The following is a 16,292-nucleotide window of genomic DNA, read 5'->3' as shown; positions in this document are numbered from 1 at the left end:
GGTGAGCAGAGGCCATTGTCCCTTTGCTGAGCCCTCCCCCCACAAAGCCCGTAGGCTGGTGCCACATCTAAGACTCCATCAACCTGGCTAACACTTCTGATGCCCCCTTGGAGATCCACAGAGGCTCTACTCCATCCAATTTAAAGGCCCACCCAAGCAGCTTTTCCATAAGAATGACTTGACATGGCTCCTAAATCCTATTAAGCAAACAATAGTTGGCTTCAGTGAGGTTGGTGTTCAGTGGTCACAGCCAGTCCCTGTAGCTGACTGGGCTGGGTAAATCCCTCCCATTGACCTGCCAACAGCAATTAAGGCTCAACTATAAGAGGAGGGTATACTCAGCCTACACCAAAGGCCCACCAGCTTGAATGATTAGTAAAGGCTGTGCCGCTGGACCCTACAAGACACCTACTACATTAGGCCATTCTACCAACACACGGAGTCAAAACAGCTCGACCTAATACATAGAAACACACACAGGGAGGCAGCCAAAGTGAGGAGACAAAGAAACATGGCTCAAATGAAAGAACAGATCACAACTCCAGAAAAAGACCTTAAATGAAATGGAGATAAGAATCTATCACATGTAGAGTTCAAAACACTGTTTATAAGGATGCTCAGGGAACTTAGTGTGGACCTCAGCAGCATAAGAAAGACTCAGAAACAAAGGATACACTAAATGAAATAAAGAACAATTTACAGAGAAACAACAGTAGAATGAATGAAACCAAGAATTAAATCAATGATCTGGAACATAAGGAACCAGAATGCAACCATGCAAAATAGGAAGAAGAAAAAAGAACCCCAAAAATGAGGACTATAAATAGCTTCTGGGACAACTTGCAGAGGTCCAACATTCACCTCAGAGGGAAACCAGAAAGAGAAAAGACAAAGCAAGAAATTAAAAATCTATCTGAAAAAACAGTGAAAGAAAACTTCCCTAATTTTGTGAAGGAACTAAACATGCAAGTCCAGGAAGCACAGAGAGTCCCAATTATGACAGATGCAAAAAGGCCCACTCCAAGACACATCATTATTAAAAGACCAAAGGGTAAGATAAAAAGAGACACATAAAAACAAGAGTAAAGAAGTTAGTTACCAGAAGGATGCCAGATGGAAAGGGAGAAAGACAGAATAGGTGAAAAGGTGAGGGAATTAAGTAGTACAAAAAAGTAGTTACAGAATAGCTACGGTTACGTAAAGTACAGTATAGGAAATGAAGTAGCTGAAGAACTTATAACTCTGACCCGTGGACATGAACAATGATGGGGGGATTGCGTGAGGGAGTGGGGGTTGCTCAGTGGAGGGGGACAAAGGGAGAAAAATTAAGACAACTGTAATATCATAATAAAATATACTTTTAAAAAAATTATATGATCGTATTAACCAATATCACCCCAATAAGTTTAATTTAAAAATTACTATATTCATTTCCATATGAAGAACTGTAAACCTACTTTTGCTCTACCCTGTATATTGCTGGTCTCAGATTCACAGAAGTATCTGAGAACACCTAATACCCAATTTGTTTAAGAATGAACATAAAGAGGTAACTCATATACTACTGGAAGTATAAATTGATACAAACTCTTCAGAGAGAATTTGATTCCATCTATCAGTTTTAACTATATACATACCAAATACAACTTTAGGCATTTATCCACCAGAAAAAAATTACATAAGACTGAAAAAATTTATATGCAAAGAATACAAGAGTCGACCTGTATTTTGTACAGTATTGTCATGTATAACAACCTAGAAACAATCCTAATGCTAGTTAACAGATACATACTAAATTCCCTTATATATAAATAAAATATATCCCCCATTTTAAAGACACATACATGAATATACATGGACACTGATGTGTTATAACACATGTAAGAGCTAGAAAAATACACAACACACTAAAAGAATACCTCTGGAAGATGATATTATGAATACTTTTCATCTTCTATATTATAAATTTCTGCATTTAAATTTTAATAACCAGAAAAATAAATTAAGGTAACTCTTTTAGCCCTTTGCCTATCAAAAGCCTCTCACTGCTTGTATCATATTCTAAATTTAGCCTTTTTAGACTACTCTAAAGTATCTCACTCTATAGGCACTTAAAAGACCAACTTACTGGAAATACTATTGATTTCAATATTTAAGGTCAATAAGATAAGGAAGATGAACCCCAGAGTTTCTAGGTTGGGAATCATTTTCAAAAGAAAGGACAAACAGCACACAATGTTTATATCAGGTATGTAACAAATCAATCTGTATCTACTATACAGAGTCTCTGCTATTCTGTAGTTAGACTCAGAACAACTAACTAAATCTTTTGAAGTCCCCAGAGATTAACAGGGCACCCAAAGAACCCATTTGCTGATGCCAGGATCCTTATCTTTTCCTAGAAAACCGAGAGTAAATCTATTCTAGTCACAAAAGATGTCCCAGTATGCCTCTTAAATCACTCCAAAATCTCCATGGAAGGGGAAGTCAAACCAACTTTTTCTAGGCTGGGTGATAGCCTTGCCAAAAAGATTCATTTTTCAATTAGAGGTTTCTTTCATGGGCTCTTAATACAAACAAAACAACCTCCTCTTCACATCACCACCCAAGGTTCTAGAATTACTTTAAGGTTTCAAATTCCAAGGATATCATTATCAAGAAGACAGACACATGCTCCAAACTTTGGGATCACACAAACAATATGATCTCAATATGGAAAAACAGTTCCATCAAAATCACTACATTCATACTAAAATGGAGCTGAGACATTATCTTCACGGGGAACTTACACAATGTGGACAATGAAAGTACTGCTTCTTTCCCTTCATGTTTCACATAGTAACCTAGGATTACTGACAAATGAAAGTATCTTACTATATATTACATTTTAGAATTTTATCCTTTTAGAAATACTTTGAAAATTAACTAGAGGGACTTCTAGCTTTTTGGCTGGAAATGTCTAATTTTTACCTCATCTCCCTCACCAAAAAAAAAGTACAGAAACAAAACTAATTAGCAGAGTCAGAAATAACTTACAAATATGGAAAGAAAAAACACTACTAATTAACTCTGTTACTGGATTATAACTGAAGGTATCACTGTAAAATCACTCTGAATTTATAGAAATATAGATGTAAATGTGAATGCATACACCTGTGCAAACAGGGACTTCTGGCCAAGATGGAGGCATAGGTAGATACACTGTGCCTCCTTGCACAACCAAAAGTAAGGACAACAAATGTTTAGAAACAAAAAAGCACCCAGAACTGACAGAAAACAACTATACAGAAACCCAACAACCATTCATCCACATGGGTAAGAGGGACGGAGTGGGCCAGCAGAGGGATTGTGGCAGTAAATAGCAGTGGCTGGTGGACCCAGGCAAGCAGGCAGCAGTTGGCAGACTCCGGGCATGGGTGTGGGGTGGCAATGAGCAGACCCAGTGCGGCGCACAAAGCCACTGGCTGACCATAGTCACACATTCACACACAGGTAAATCAGCGGAAAACAGGCAGTGAGATAGACCATGCAACCCAAGGCCCCAGCACCAGGAAATAAAGCTTAAAAGCACCAACTGAAAAAACCTGTGGGGGTTGAGATGCCAGGACAGACTCCCAGCCTCACAAGAGAGTTCCTTGGAGAGACCCATAGGGTCCTAGAATGTACACAAGCCAACCCACCCGGGAACCAGCACCAGAAGGGCCCAACTTGCTTGTGGGAAGGGGCAGAAGGGACTGAAATCCGAGAAAGCAAGCACGTGCGCAGAACAAGTGCCACTGCTCCCTCTGACCCCACCCCCACATAAAGAGTCACAATCCAGCAACTGGGTTGCCTCACCCTAGTGAACACCTAAGGCTCCGCCCCTCATACATAATAGGCATGACCAAACCAAAACATTATGGCTAAAATAGAAGAACAGATCAAAGCCCCAGAGCCAATACTTTTAAGCAACCAAGAGATAGCCAACCTATCATATGCACAGTTCAAAACACTGGTAATCAGGATGCTCAAAGAACTGGTTGATTTTGGTTGCAAATTAGAGGAACAAATGAAGGCTAAACTAAGTAAAAAGAAGAAAAATGCATAGGAAAACAATAGTGGTGGGAAGAAAACTGGGTCTTGAATCAATGGAGTGGACCAGAAGGAAGAAAGAAACAACCAAACAGAAAAGAATGAAGAAACAAGAATTCAAAAAAATGAGGACAGGCTTAGGAACCTCCAGGACATCTTTAAATGTCCCAACATCCAAATTATAGGCGTACCAGAAGGGGAAGAGGAAGAGCAACAAGTGGAAAACTTATTTCAACAAATAACAAAGGAGAACTTGCCCAATCTGGAAAAGGTAATAGACTTCCAGGAAATCCAGGAAGCTCAGAGAGTCCCAAAGAAGGTGGACCCAAGAAAGAACACACCAAGGCACATCATCATTACATTAGCCAAGATTAAAATGAAGGAGAGAATTCTAGAAGCAGCAAGAGAGAAGGGGACAGTCACCTACAAAGGAGTACCCATCAGACTGTCAGCTGATTTCTCAAAAGAGACCTTATAGGCAAGAAGGGGCTGGAAAGAAGTATTCCAAGTCATGAAAGGCAAGGACCTACATCCAAGATTGTCCTATCCAGCAAAACTTTCATTTAGAATGGAAGGATAGATAAAGTGCTTCTCAGATAAGGTCAAGTTGAAGGAGTTCATCATCACCAAGCCCTTATTATATGAATTATTAAAGGGACTTATCTAAGAAAAATAAGATAAAAATATGAACAGGGAAAGGACAGCAAACTCACTGTTATCAAGAACCACATCTAAAACAAAAGCAAACTAAGCAAATAACTAGAACAGGAACAGAACCACAGAATGGAGATCACATAGAGGGTTAGCAACAGGGGAGTGTGATGGGCAGAGAGGGGGGAAAGGTAGAAAGAATAAGTAGCATAGATAGTAGGTAGAAAATAGGGGGAGGGCAAGAATAGTATGGGAAATGTAGAAGCTAAAGAACTTATGACACATGGACATGAACTGAAGGGGGGAATGTGGGTAGGAGGGGGTATGTAGGGTAGAGGGGGATGAAGGGTGAAAATGGGTCAACTGTAATAAAATATACTTTTTAAAAAAGAGCAATAAACACAAGAAGTGCCCAGATCTTGGCTCCTAAGTACCATTTTCCATTAAAAATAACTGGAACAAGTTTGAAGGTAAATCTGGGCCATCATCTTGTGCTAGATATATGAAGTGCTCAAAAAAAGAAGAGCTATGTCAAAAAGTAAACAAGCCAGCCAGAAGGGGTTCCCACTAGCTAAATCAAGAACAACTTCATGCCCTGGCCAGCATGGCTCAGTTGGTTGGAGTGTGATCCAGTAACCAAAGGGCTTGCAGGTTCCATTCCTGGTCAGGGCATATACCTAGGTTGCAGGTTCAATCCCTGGTCTGGTCACATATGAGAGGAAACCAATTAATACTTCTCTCTCGCATTGATATTTCTCTCTTTACCTTCCTCTCTCTCTCTAACAGCAATGGAAAAATATCCTCAGATGAGGATTAAAAAAGGAACAATTTCATCAAAGTAAATGATAATGGAGTATAACCCATGAATATAATGAGTCAGGAAGTGTGTAAATGTAAATAAATGGATAAATTAAAAGTCTGATATGGAACAAAATATTTGCAGTTTCAAAGAACCTGAACTAAAAATATTTAATTATAAATAAGGAAAGATTACTTTCACACAGGAGTTGTCTAGCAGTTATAAACCCTAATCACATAATCAATGACTACCAGCAATTGAACAACTTAAACTACCTACAACCTAATAAGATGCAAAGAGAAGAATGCAGTATCACTTCCATGACAATCCTGCTAGAGATCTAATCATACAAATCAAATAATAAAAATCTAATCACAGATCTAAGCATAAGAATATCTGAGAAATGCAAATGAAGAGATATTCTACAAAACAATTTTATATGTAATCTTCCAAAGTGTCAAGACATTGAAACTAAAGACAGAAATTGTTCCAGATTAAAGTTTAAAGATCAAAAATAAATGACAACTAAAGGTAATATATGATTCTAAACTGGATCCTTTTGCTCTAAAAGACTGGGACAACTGGTAAAATTTAAATGTTAGCAATGTATTCTTGTTAGCATCCTAATTATGATGGTTATGAGGTCATTATGTAGGAGAATGTTTTTGTTTGCAAGAAACAAACATTAAATACTAGGGGGTAACAGCATTGGGTGCACAACTATAAGATGGTTCAGGAACAAAAAAGTTCTTTGTATTATGCTCTCAACTTTTGTGTATATTTGTTCCAAAGTTTAAAATATGAAAAAAGAATCACACACAAAAAAAACCTTATAGCAGTACTAAAAACCAGGAAGAGGCATATCTACAGGTGAGAACAGAAAGAAATCTGTAGAGAATACAAAGTGGATTGCGAGGAAATGACAATAAAATACAACACTCTGAGGAACCAGATACACAAAACAAGCATAAAGTGGGATCTCCGAAAGAAGGGTAAGTTTTCTTGACAAGAAGGATTGGGAGAAGTGTGTCCTGGGCAGTTAGCCAGGTAATAAAACCACAGAATAGCTGCCATGGTTATTAAGGCCTCCATCCAGCACAGCTCTCTGTACTGGAGGAGATCTGACACTCAGGCAGTGTAACTGTGAAAAAGGGAGAATATTATGTCCTGAGAAACAGGAAACATGTATAAGAGGACAAGCAACCCACATACCCTAAAAGAGAAAACCATTAGCTAACTATGCCAAAGCCAAAAGAAATGGGATTCACTTGCCTTGGGGAAACACACTTAAATGATCAATATAGTATAATCTGAACCATAACATAAAACTTTAACCACAAAAAAACCTAACATTTGAAGAAAAACCAAAACCATGATAGATATACCAATAAGACCAAATCTCCTATACTGTTAATAGAGGAAACAAACGACATGTAAAAATAATAAAATCAACTCCTATGAAAAAGCAAGAGTTCTTAGAAACTCTATCCACCTGCCCTGCCCCAAGGTAGGAAAAAAAGAACTGAAGACCACATTAGCTAAAAGATCAAGCCTCTAGACTTCCCTGATTGTAACACCAGAAGACCTCCCCTACCAAAAAAAATCAAAAGAAGTAATGAAAGCCCCATAAATCCCCAATATCCACGTATTTCTCAAAGTGTGGTATATGGGCTCTGGAAGTCTAAGACCACTTTCAAGGAATCTTCAAAGTCAAAACTATTTTCATGGTAATACTAGAACATTGTTTGCCCTTTCCCATTACTATATTGACAGTAATGGTGCAAAAGAAATGGTGGGTTAAAATGCTAGCACCTTAGTGCATACAAAAGCTGTAGCATCATGCCATACTACCACTACAGAATCGTGTATTTCTTTTTAAATGCTACTTTCACTTAAGAATATCTCTAATGAGGCAGTGAAAAATAATTTTATTAAATTTCAACATTTCAATACCCATCTTTTTAAAAAGCTCTTGTAAGACTATTCTTTCAGTGATCGTTTCTATAGTTTGTTAAAAAGCTCTTGTGTAATTACTTCAAGCTATGAGCTAAATTAATGTTTTTTTCCCCATACAACACCATTTTGACCAAAAAACAAATGAAAAACTACAGTTAAACATACTTAAGAATTTGGCAGATATTTTCTTAACAATAAATGAAATTACCCTGTAACTTCAAAGGAAAGACATTAACATATTTGTTACCAATTATTATTAATTTCCAAGTGAAAATTTAGACCAGTGGAAAACCTGTGCTTGACAACTTCACAATATTGAAGACTTTTCTGATGAGATTAGTGGTATTAACAATTTTGGTTTTGTTTGCTACTACATAATGAAATGTGTCAAGTCTGGGGAAAAATGTGTAATTCAATGAACCAGTACTTTTCAACCAACCAATATATGGTGTTACAAAACTATGAACAGGTGCAAAATTCAAAGTGCAAGAAAGACAATGAATTTTCAGGTAACAAGAAATAAAAAACACATTGATATGGTTTTATATTTGACATTGCAGCTAACCCTTTAAAATACTACCTGTCAAATTCTGGTGTGGAATCAAAGAACACCCACAACCACCTTAAAAAACTATGAAAATACTCCCTTTCCAACCAATACCAGTATAAAGTTAACTTTTCTTCATATATTTCAACCAAAACAACAAACTATGAGATTGAATATAGAAGTGGATATGACAACTGAGCTCTTTTCCATGCAAGCACACATAAGAGACTCCAAAAATATATAAGGCCACACTTTTTGTTAAAGATGTTTTTTTAAATAGTTATTTTTTAATTAAAACAGTATTAATGTCAGCATCAATGATTTACTGTTATCTTCAAATTAATTTGTAAAAATCTCTAACATGGGACTATAATAAAATATAACCCACATAAACCAAAGCTTTGGGATTCTCAGTAATTTTCAAGAGTATAAAGAGGTCCAAAATCCACAAAGTTTGAGAATAGCTGTCTTAGGACTATCTTCTACTAATTATGCTATGCTATAATAGAGTGTCTCTAAGGATAAATGCAATATATAAGGCACTCAGTACGAAAGCACGCACATTGTCCAAGACTACTGTTTTCTAAGTTTTCGGTATTCTTTCCTTTTTTCTATTTCCTCAACTCTTCTAGTACAGTAAAAAGGCAGGAATCAGTTTACTATACACAAAATTAAATGGGCTCTGAATAAGGAAGACCCTAAGAATGAAGTCCTCAGACTTTTATGCCTATGGATTATTTATATGTCTTTTTATTTTCTAGTTTTTCTACTACACTCTATGTACCTGAAGTCACAGATAACCTCCATACAAGTAGGTTCTTCTTCTACTAACTTAACTTTTAGATATTCTTTTCTATTGTTTTACATACTATCATTTATAAAGCCTGGCAAGGCCTTCTTCATCCAATGGTACCTGGAACAAAATTTGAAGTGACAAGAATAGAGTGATAGAATTCAACTGTGCTTGTATCATAAAAACAGACAAAGGCAATTTCAAAATTTTAGAGACACTGAAGGAGAAGACATCTATCTTTGAAAGGCAGAACAGAAAGAAAAGGCAGAAAATGGAAGGTATAATGATAAAAGCTTGTGTTTTAAGAGGCCAAAAGCATAATAATATAAGAGGTATAAAGGGTTGAAGAAAGTCTTAATACAATAATACATAACAACCTGATCTTAACAAAGGTAATTCGGGGGTTATTAAAGAAAAAAAGAATCGAGGAAACAAAGTACAAATAAAAACAAAACATAAATATCATATGAAAATGCTGGCATGCAAACTGAGTTGAAATACAAAAGGGATATTCAGTATTACATAGAGCTATCAAATAAATTATATCTACTTATGTTTGGAACAGGTTTTTGTTTTGTTTTATTTTGTTTTTAGGTGTAAGTGTGGACTAATAAAGTTTAGAAAAAAGGGGAAGGGCAAAATATAATTAAGAAGTATCAGGTGAACATAGAGAAAAAAGGGGAAATAAATGAAGCTAACTAAAAATAGGAAGCTAAAGGAATTAGAAAAGCTGCATAATAGCTAGATTTCTTTTTTACAATTAGGAAACATAAGAGGAGAAGGCTGAAAGGTAAATCTGAAACATGGTGTTGTATGATTCAAGAGTTAGTGATAGTAGGCACCAAGAAAAAAAACAACAAATAATGTGGAGTAAATCAAAGATAGGTGAAAGGCAGAAGTGCTGAGCTTATTTCCTCAGGATATTCAAAAGCGGACACTATAGAGCATAATTTATGTATATATTTTGTATGCAAGAACAAATAGAATGCATTCAAAAATGGAATAACCTATTGTGAACAACTAAACACAGATACAATATGTGTTGTTAGAAAAGGAAAAGAGAAAGACACCTTTAGGATTTTATCTTTTGTTCCCACGGGAAAAAAAAAAAAGCATGCAACAGAAATGGATGGGAAAGAGCAAAAATAAAAATATAAACACCAAAGCATGATCTGTAAAATCTAGGTTAGTAACAATTAAGTACTTTGCCATCCAACACCACTAAAATTCTGAATTATCCCAAACACTTTGTAGACATTGACATCATCTATTTCTAAACCAAAAACAGCTTAAACTCTAAATCATGTCATCTATAAGCAATTATTTAAAATATATGCCTTAATATGCACCTAATTTTCTGAAAAGTTAAAATGTGTTTATTTAAGTTTGGTATTATTTACTACTAGGAGCTCAGTACCAGTATCTCTAAATTACTGAAATTGAGAGATTTATAAATATTATATAAAACATCTACAGTATCACTGTTAAGAAAACAACTGGCAATAAAAATATTTAACTGATTATCACCTTTTTTAAACCTCTTTTCAAATCATTGTCACATTTAAACAAGGCTTTGAAAATATTTACAGTGTGACAATATCATAAGGCCTAATATTCACTAAGTTAATTCCTTGCTAAACTAACAAAAGTCTAAGTAATCCACAAAGTAAATTTTGTGATGGGGAAGGGGAATTAATGACAACTACAAAGGTAAATAACTTGCTTTTAAAAATGTGTTTCTCAACTAGAACAGGAACAGATGCACAGAAATAGAGATTACACAGAGGATTATCAGTGGGGAGGGGGAGAGAGGGGTAAAAGGTACAGGGAATAAGAAGCAAAAATGGCAGGCACAAAATAGGGATGTTAAGAATAGTATAGGGAATGGAGAAAAAGAAGAACTTACATGTATGATCCATGGACATGAACTAAGACGGGGGATGCTGGTGGAAGGTGGGTGCAGGGGACTAAAGGGGAGAAATAGGAAAACTGTAATACCATAATCAATTAAAATAATATAAATGTGTTTGTGCCTCTAAACATATTGCTCCCTCAAGAAGAAAAATCAAGAATGAGATCTAAAAACAAGAATTTAAATAGTTATTTTTGAGTGCTAAATACTTTTTATATGTAAAATTTACTAAAATTATCACAAAGTGATATGATAATTTTCTATAAAAGACTTGCTCTATTAAGGCTTTGTTGCTTTGAGGCCAAGTATAAGCCATATAAGGAAACTGAGGTTCACTGCCATTCATTTTGTTCTGCCCTTTCAAATGCCCAAGAGTAACCTCTTTCTAATGAAAGAGGCAGTAACCTCTGCCTAATGATACGTTGCAAAATCATAAATAAATCAGTTATGCACGTAAATTCCTTGATAAAGGTATTTTGACTTAACAGGAATTTCTGGATGGTTCACAAATCCTACCAGAAGCTTAAATTTTTTAAAAAAATCTCCAGGGTCTAAGCTCTGGGGAAAAATAAAAACAATATATACTAATAGAAGAACCCCATTTTGAAATGTACTTAATAAAATAACAAAGAACAAGTTGTGAAATAATTTGATCATATTTTTTAAAACCTACATTTTTTTAAACCTTAAGCCAACAGTTTTTCCTGGGGTAGCATGGACAAACCAAACAATTTATACTCACGATATACCTATCAACAGAATACCACATTTATTTAATAATTATTCAGAAGTATAGTATTGTCCTTCACTTCCCTTTACCACAAAATACTGGGAAAACCAAACTTTAAAAGACATCATTGGAGGAACATGTGTTTTTGTTGCGAACAAAACTAGTCTGATCTTTAAAGACTGCCGATTGGTTCAGAAGTGTTTGTTACTCTGGTGGAATGTTTCCCAGGCTTAACTAATTCCTGCCCCCACAGAAGGCACCTATCATTTATTTAGGTTGAGCGGGCCACATTAAGGCTAACATAAAAATGTATATACTGTACTATTCAAAAAGCACAGCTGTTTACCACAGTCAACGCGATTCCCATGAAAATTGTTTTAAGCGTTTTTCTCCCCTTCCTGTATGTTGTTCTCAAGTGCAGAGAAGTCCTAACAAATCAAACCACTCACAGGTGTTCGTGTTTTCATTGCAACTCACTTTATCCATAACATTTACTCCTTCCTTTTTCTTCCTACGTCAGTTAACAAGAAAAATCTAGCAGACACTGCTTTCAATTAACTAAGATTCTAAACGTCTACAAGGAAGAAGTTACTGAAGAAAAGTACTACCCACCCAGAGAAACTATTAAAGATGGCAACTTTTCTATTGTTTATAAAACCCAACGAAATATATTTATAAGGGTTGAACCAAACACTCTATGTACGATTAAGCGCAAAAGCCAAATAATCGCTAACAGAATAAACAAATGTGGCAGCCATCTCAACTGTAAATCGCTCACTGCGGCCACCTTTCTTCCAAAGCAAAAGTTGCCAGGTTCAGCAACTTAATAAATAAAAAATATATACATTGTATATGATCCGGGAAACTAAAACTTCTGGACCTAGTGCTGAACAAAGGCACTCTTTCTTCGTATTGCTTAAAAGTTTTCGTCCCACCGCATTCTTACGATCTCTTCTAAAATAACCAGAGTCCAGATGGTAGGGGGAGGGGAGGAATCAGTTCTGTTCAGCACCTGAAACACTGTCCAGTTCGAGAAAACCAAAGGAAAATTTAGGACAACTCGGGGAAAAGTGAGAAACATTAACGTATTCTTTTTTCTAGCCCAGGATCTTTCTGACTTCTAGACATTTCTCGTGACAATTACCTTTCGGTCGGACAGTGTCTCAGGGCAGCTTTTTCAAGGCTTCGCCAGACATGATTTCCTCCCCTTCATGAGTCACTTGGGCTCCAGCCGAATTTCTCTCCGGTGAGAGCGGATGTGGAGTGGCCTCCCGCGGTAGGAAGAGTATTCTGCTTTGGTGGGGGCGGGGAAGAGGGCCGGTTTCCTGGTCTCGAGTTTTGCAGGAGATCCCAGCCCCAACTAGGATCTCCGCAGGAAGAAAAAAACAAAAAACAAAACTTTTCACTCGTGACACCGCCCGGAATTACCGAGCGAAACTCACTTCCGGCCTTGGCGAGCAGCAGGATCCAGCTCCGTCCAGGGGAACCCGGAAAACCAGCTCCGCGCGCCGCGGAGGGGGCGGGGAGGGGGCGTCGGCGCGGGCTTCGGGCCCCGGGAGACCAGCGCGTCCCGCACTCCGGACAGCGACGGGGCTCGGCCCGCGAGGGCACGGGCAGGGACACGGCCGGGGCGCTGGGCGCACCTCGGCCGCGCTAGGCCGCCACCTCTTCCTCCACGCCGTCCCCAGAGGAGGGCGGCGGGGTTATTGTCTCGATAGTGCCTGCCGCGCCCTCCACCCGCGCCGCGGACTGGGGCTGGAGCCGATGTTCGGCGCAGGCGGAGGTCGGCCCTCTCCCTAGGCCGTCCGTCCTTCGGTCCGTCCCCCACCGCCTTTCCCACTTGCCCTCGAACCCTCTTCTCCTCCCTCTCCCGGTTTCCCGCCGCCGTCCCTCCGCCTTCTTCTTTCCCTTCTTCTTTCCTTCTGCGGAGGCTCCCCCGGGAAGTGCAAGGGGTGGGGGCGGGCAGCGGCTGCGTCTCCTCACGAGCTCGCGGGGCCGCGACAGGGGCCGGGGCTGCGTCCCGCGCTGCCGCGCCACATTCACTCGTGCGAGAGACTGCGAGGGGAGGGAGGAGTGGGGAGGGAGTGAGAGAGAGAGAGAGAGAAAGGAGGAGGAAGGGGGCTAGGGCGGAGGGGAGTTACTGCCTCAGAGGCCGCCGCGGCAACAGCGCCACAGCCCCGGCGGCCTGGGGGCGGGGGGAAGAGGCTGCGCGCGGCTGCTCCGCGACGGGGGCGGGGCGGCCTCCCGCTGGCTTCGCCCCAACCGCCCACAGCCGGGCGAGAGGCCGGCGCGAGCCAGTCACCGCGCGCGGAGGCGGTGCGGGTCGACGTCGGCCGCAGGGGGCTGGGGGTCTGGAGCTGGGGTACCGCAGGGGGAGGAGCAGGCGGCGGTCGGGGCTTCGCCTGAGAGGCGTGGCGTGTGAGGCCCCCTCTTACTCGGGCTGCGGGGAGGCTACCCTGCGGCTCTCTGGCTGTCAGAGGTGGGGGGTGCTAAGAAACCCGGCTGCCCCGCGCCCAACCCGGGGAACGGGAAACCCGCAGGCCTCCGCCGGCCCGGCCACTTCAGTTTCTTTGTACGACTATAATCGGTGCTCAGGGTGCAAGTCTCGCCCCGATTTTCAGGCTGCAGGTATCTGAGCTGCAGCACTCCAACTTCCTTTCATGGCACGCTCAGTGTGCTGGAACCCACGGCGGCAGCTCCGAGTTGCTTCCCACGCCAGCCCTTGCCCTTAGCGTGCTCGCCCAGCAACGCCGCTGGGGTCCTCCAAGTCTCAGCCTCATCCCAGAGGGGAGACAAAAGCTGTCGATGGGAGAGAGAAAACGGCCCGCGAAATTGTATCGAGATAGTGCCTTTGTTAGAGCAAACGTTGAACACGCTCCGAGGGCGTCGCAGGCTTCCACCTCCTGCAGCTTTGGTGGTGCAGTCGCTGAACTGCACTGGCCCTAATAATTCACTCTGGCAGGATTTGCGTTTATTGCAGAGAAAAAGTCTTAAGCTTTCTGTCAACACATATGGCAGAAAAATGCCTCAACCATAACATTGCACACTTTTTGCAGTCATTGCTTTAAATACGTTAACAGACAAGACGGCCTGTTACCCGGAGGAGGAACGTGCTAGATACGGAACAAACCATTCCCCGCCCCCAGTCTCTGCTGTACTTAACCGAGTACAGTGATGGTAATTACTCTCAGAGTCCCTGAAGTCACTGTTTCAGTTCTTCCGTCTGTGTTCCAGAGATAATAATTATTATTACCAAGACTTCCAAGTGAAGGAATTTAAGCCCATCAGATTATTTGCCAAAGTGAGTCGTAGGCTACTGACAAACACTCGAAACAACTCCAAAGATATGCAAGACATTGTTAGGTGGGGGCTTTTTAACTACTTCCAGAACTACTGGAATTAACACAAGTAGTTCCTTCTCACAGGGGTTGAAAAGTTCACATTAGTGCCGAATTGTAAGAGCATTAAACAAGAAGTTGGGAAATGAAACCGCCAGGTATGCTAGTCATACCACGCTAGTTATCTCTGTGAATATGAATCTTAGGCATTGTATAAATTCTAAAGTTAGCATATTGTATTCTTATTCAGCACAAGAAAGATTTCCTACTCCACTTTAAATAACTGATTTGAATCTGACCAGACTCAGTGGTAGAGCTCTGAAGTGAAAAGTCACTGGACTAGATAAAGCATCACATCCCAACTCCGGCTAGGTCCTGGAATTTAGGGTTTTGTATTTAGCCTCAGGTTGATTCAAGACCCCTTTAAATGTGGCATCACAGACTCAAGTAAACGTAACTCCCGCCTCCTCCATCCAAACCTAAATAAATAGAACAATCCCTGTGCCTAAGACCTGTCCTGGTCCTAGCCTGTTTTTAAAGTTAAACTCCTATGAAGGACCAAGCTGGCTATCACTTAGGCTAGAAAAGCCCTATGAACAAAAGCCCTTCCTCCAACTCACCAGATATTTTGCCACTAGAGTTTAATCCCTTTCAGTATATTTCTCCAGCACAAAGCCATAATCCTGGGAAAGGTAATATTTTAAGCCTTATTAGTTATTTATACCTAATTCATCAGACTGTTTCCCAAAGCAGCTTTTGAAGGGAGGGAATATAGAGATGTCATATGCTGCTGATGAGTAGGTAGTATAAGAAAACGTAGTTTAACTTTGGGGAGCAGTATATTGAGAGTACAGATGTATAGACAATAAGTTGCCCGTTATTTGATATTTAAGTATAAGAAAGAACCCCCAAACACTGGTTTTAAAAGGGTGGAAGATAGGGTACACTTACTGATTAACCTATTTGACAAATATTTCTTTTAAAATTCCTTTCTAAAATGTCTTCAGTAGGAATTCTGTGCTCATACAAAATGGTGATATAACTACATGATCAGGGTATTCAATAATCAGAAGTAATGATTCATCTTTGTTATTCATCACTGACTACTTAGTTGTAACTCATATGTGTACCACATGCAGATATAGCGAAATCTCCCACTTTTTTTTTACAAGGCATTTCTGTTCTGTACTTTACAGATAAGTTTTCTTTGAAAATATTCCCATAGTTGAACTAAGATGTACTTAAAATGTTCAATTATGATTAAAGGGAGAACTAAAACCCCACCTTAAACAAAGCTGACTTACTTTGTAATAATAAACTGAACTCCAGGACCACCTTAAAGAGTAAGTTGATATTGGTTGGTAATATACCTTGATAATACAGCTTGATCTTCCCCATTGTGATTCTCTGTGAAAGGCAAGGAATTCTTTCTTTGGGATTCCCCTTTCCAATGGCTGAGTTCAGGAGAGGAATTACTGCTTACTGGCAATAAGCC

The 16,292-nt window shown here is 39.6% G+C and overlaps 1 protein-coding gene across 8 annotated transcripts in view; it reads right to left on the bottom strand.

Annotated features, from left to right (window-relative positions):
• ERBIN (erbb2 interacting protein) overlaps positions 1 to 13,337 on the bottom strand; it is a 117,180-nt gene extending 103,843 nt beyond the window's left edge. For 2 of the 8 annotated variants that reach the window (XM_037150803.2, XM_053657423.1), the window contains exon 1: positions 12,604 to 13,335. The gene's annotated coding sequence lies outside the window, so the exon portion shown is untranslated. Of the gene's footprint in view, positions 1 to 10,723; positions 10,785 to 12,603 lie in introns of all 8 variants that reach the window. The other 6 variants (XM_037150805.2, XM_037150806.2, XM_037150807.2 and 3 more) reach the window with 5 other exon arrangements.
• Positions 13,338 to 16,292: the final 2,955 nt, after the last annotated feature.

This window comes from Artibeus jamaicensis, unplaced genomic scaffold (assembly GCF_021234435.1).
Source record: "Artibeus jamaicensis isolate MK-2021 breed Jamaican fruit bat unplaced genomic scaffold, CSHL_Jam_final scaffold_369, whole genome shotgun sequence".
Taxonomy (NCBI): Eukaryota; Metazoa; Chordata; class Mammalia; order Chiroptera; family Phyllostomidae; genus Artibeus; species Artibeus jamaicensis.
This window is presented reverse-complemented; position numbering and strand designations above follow the sequence as displayed.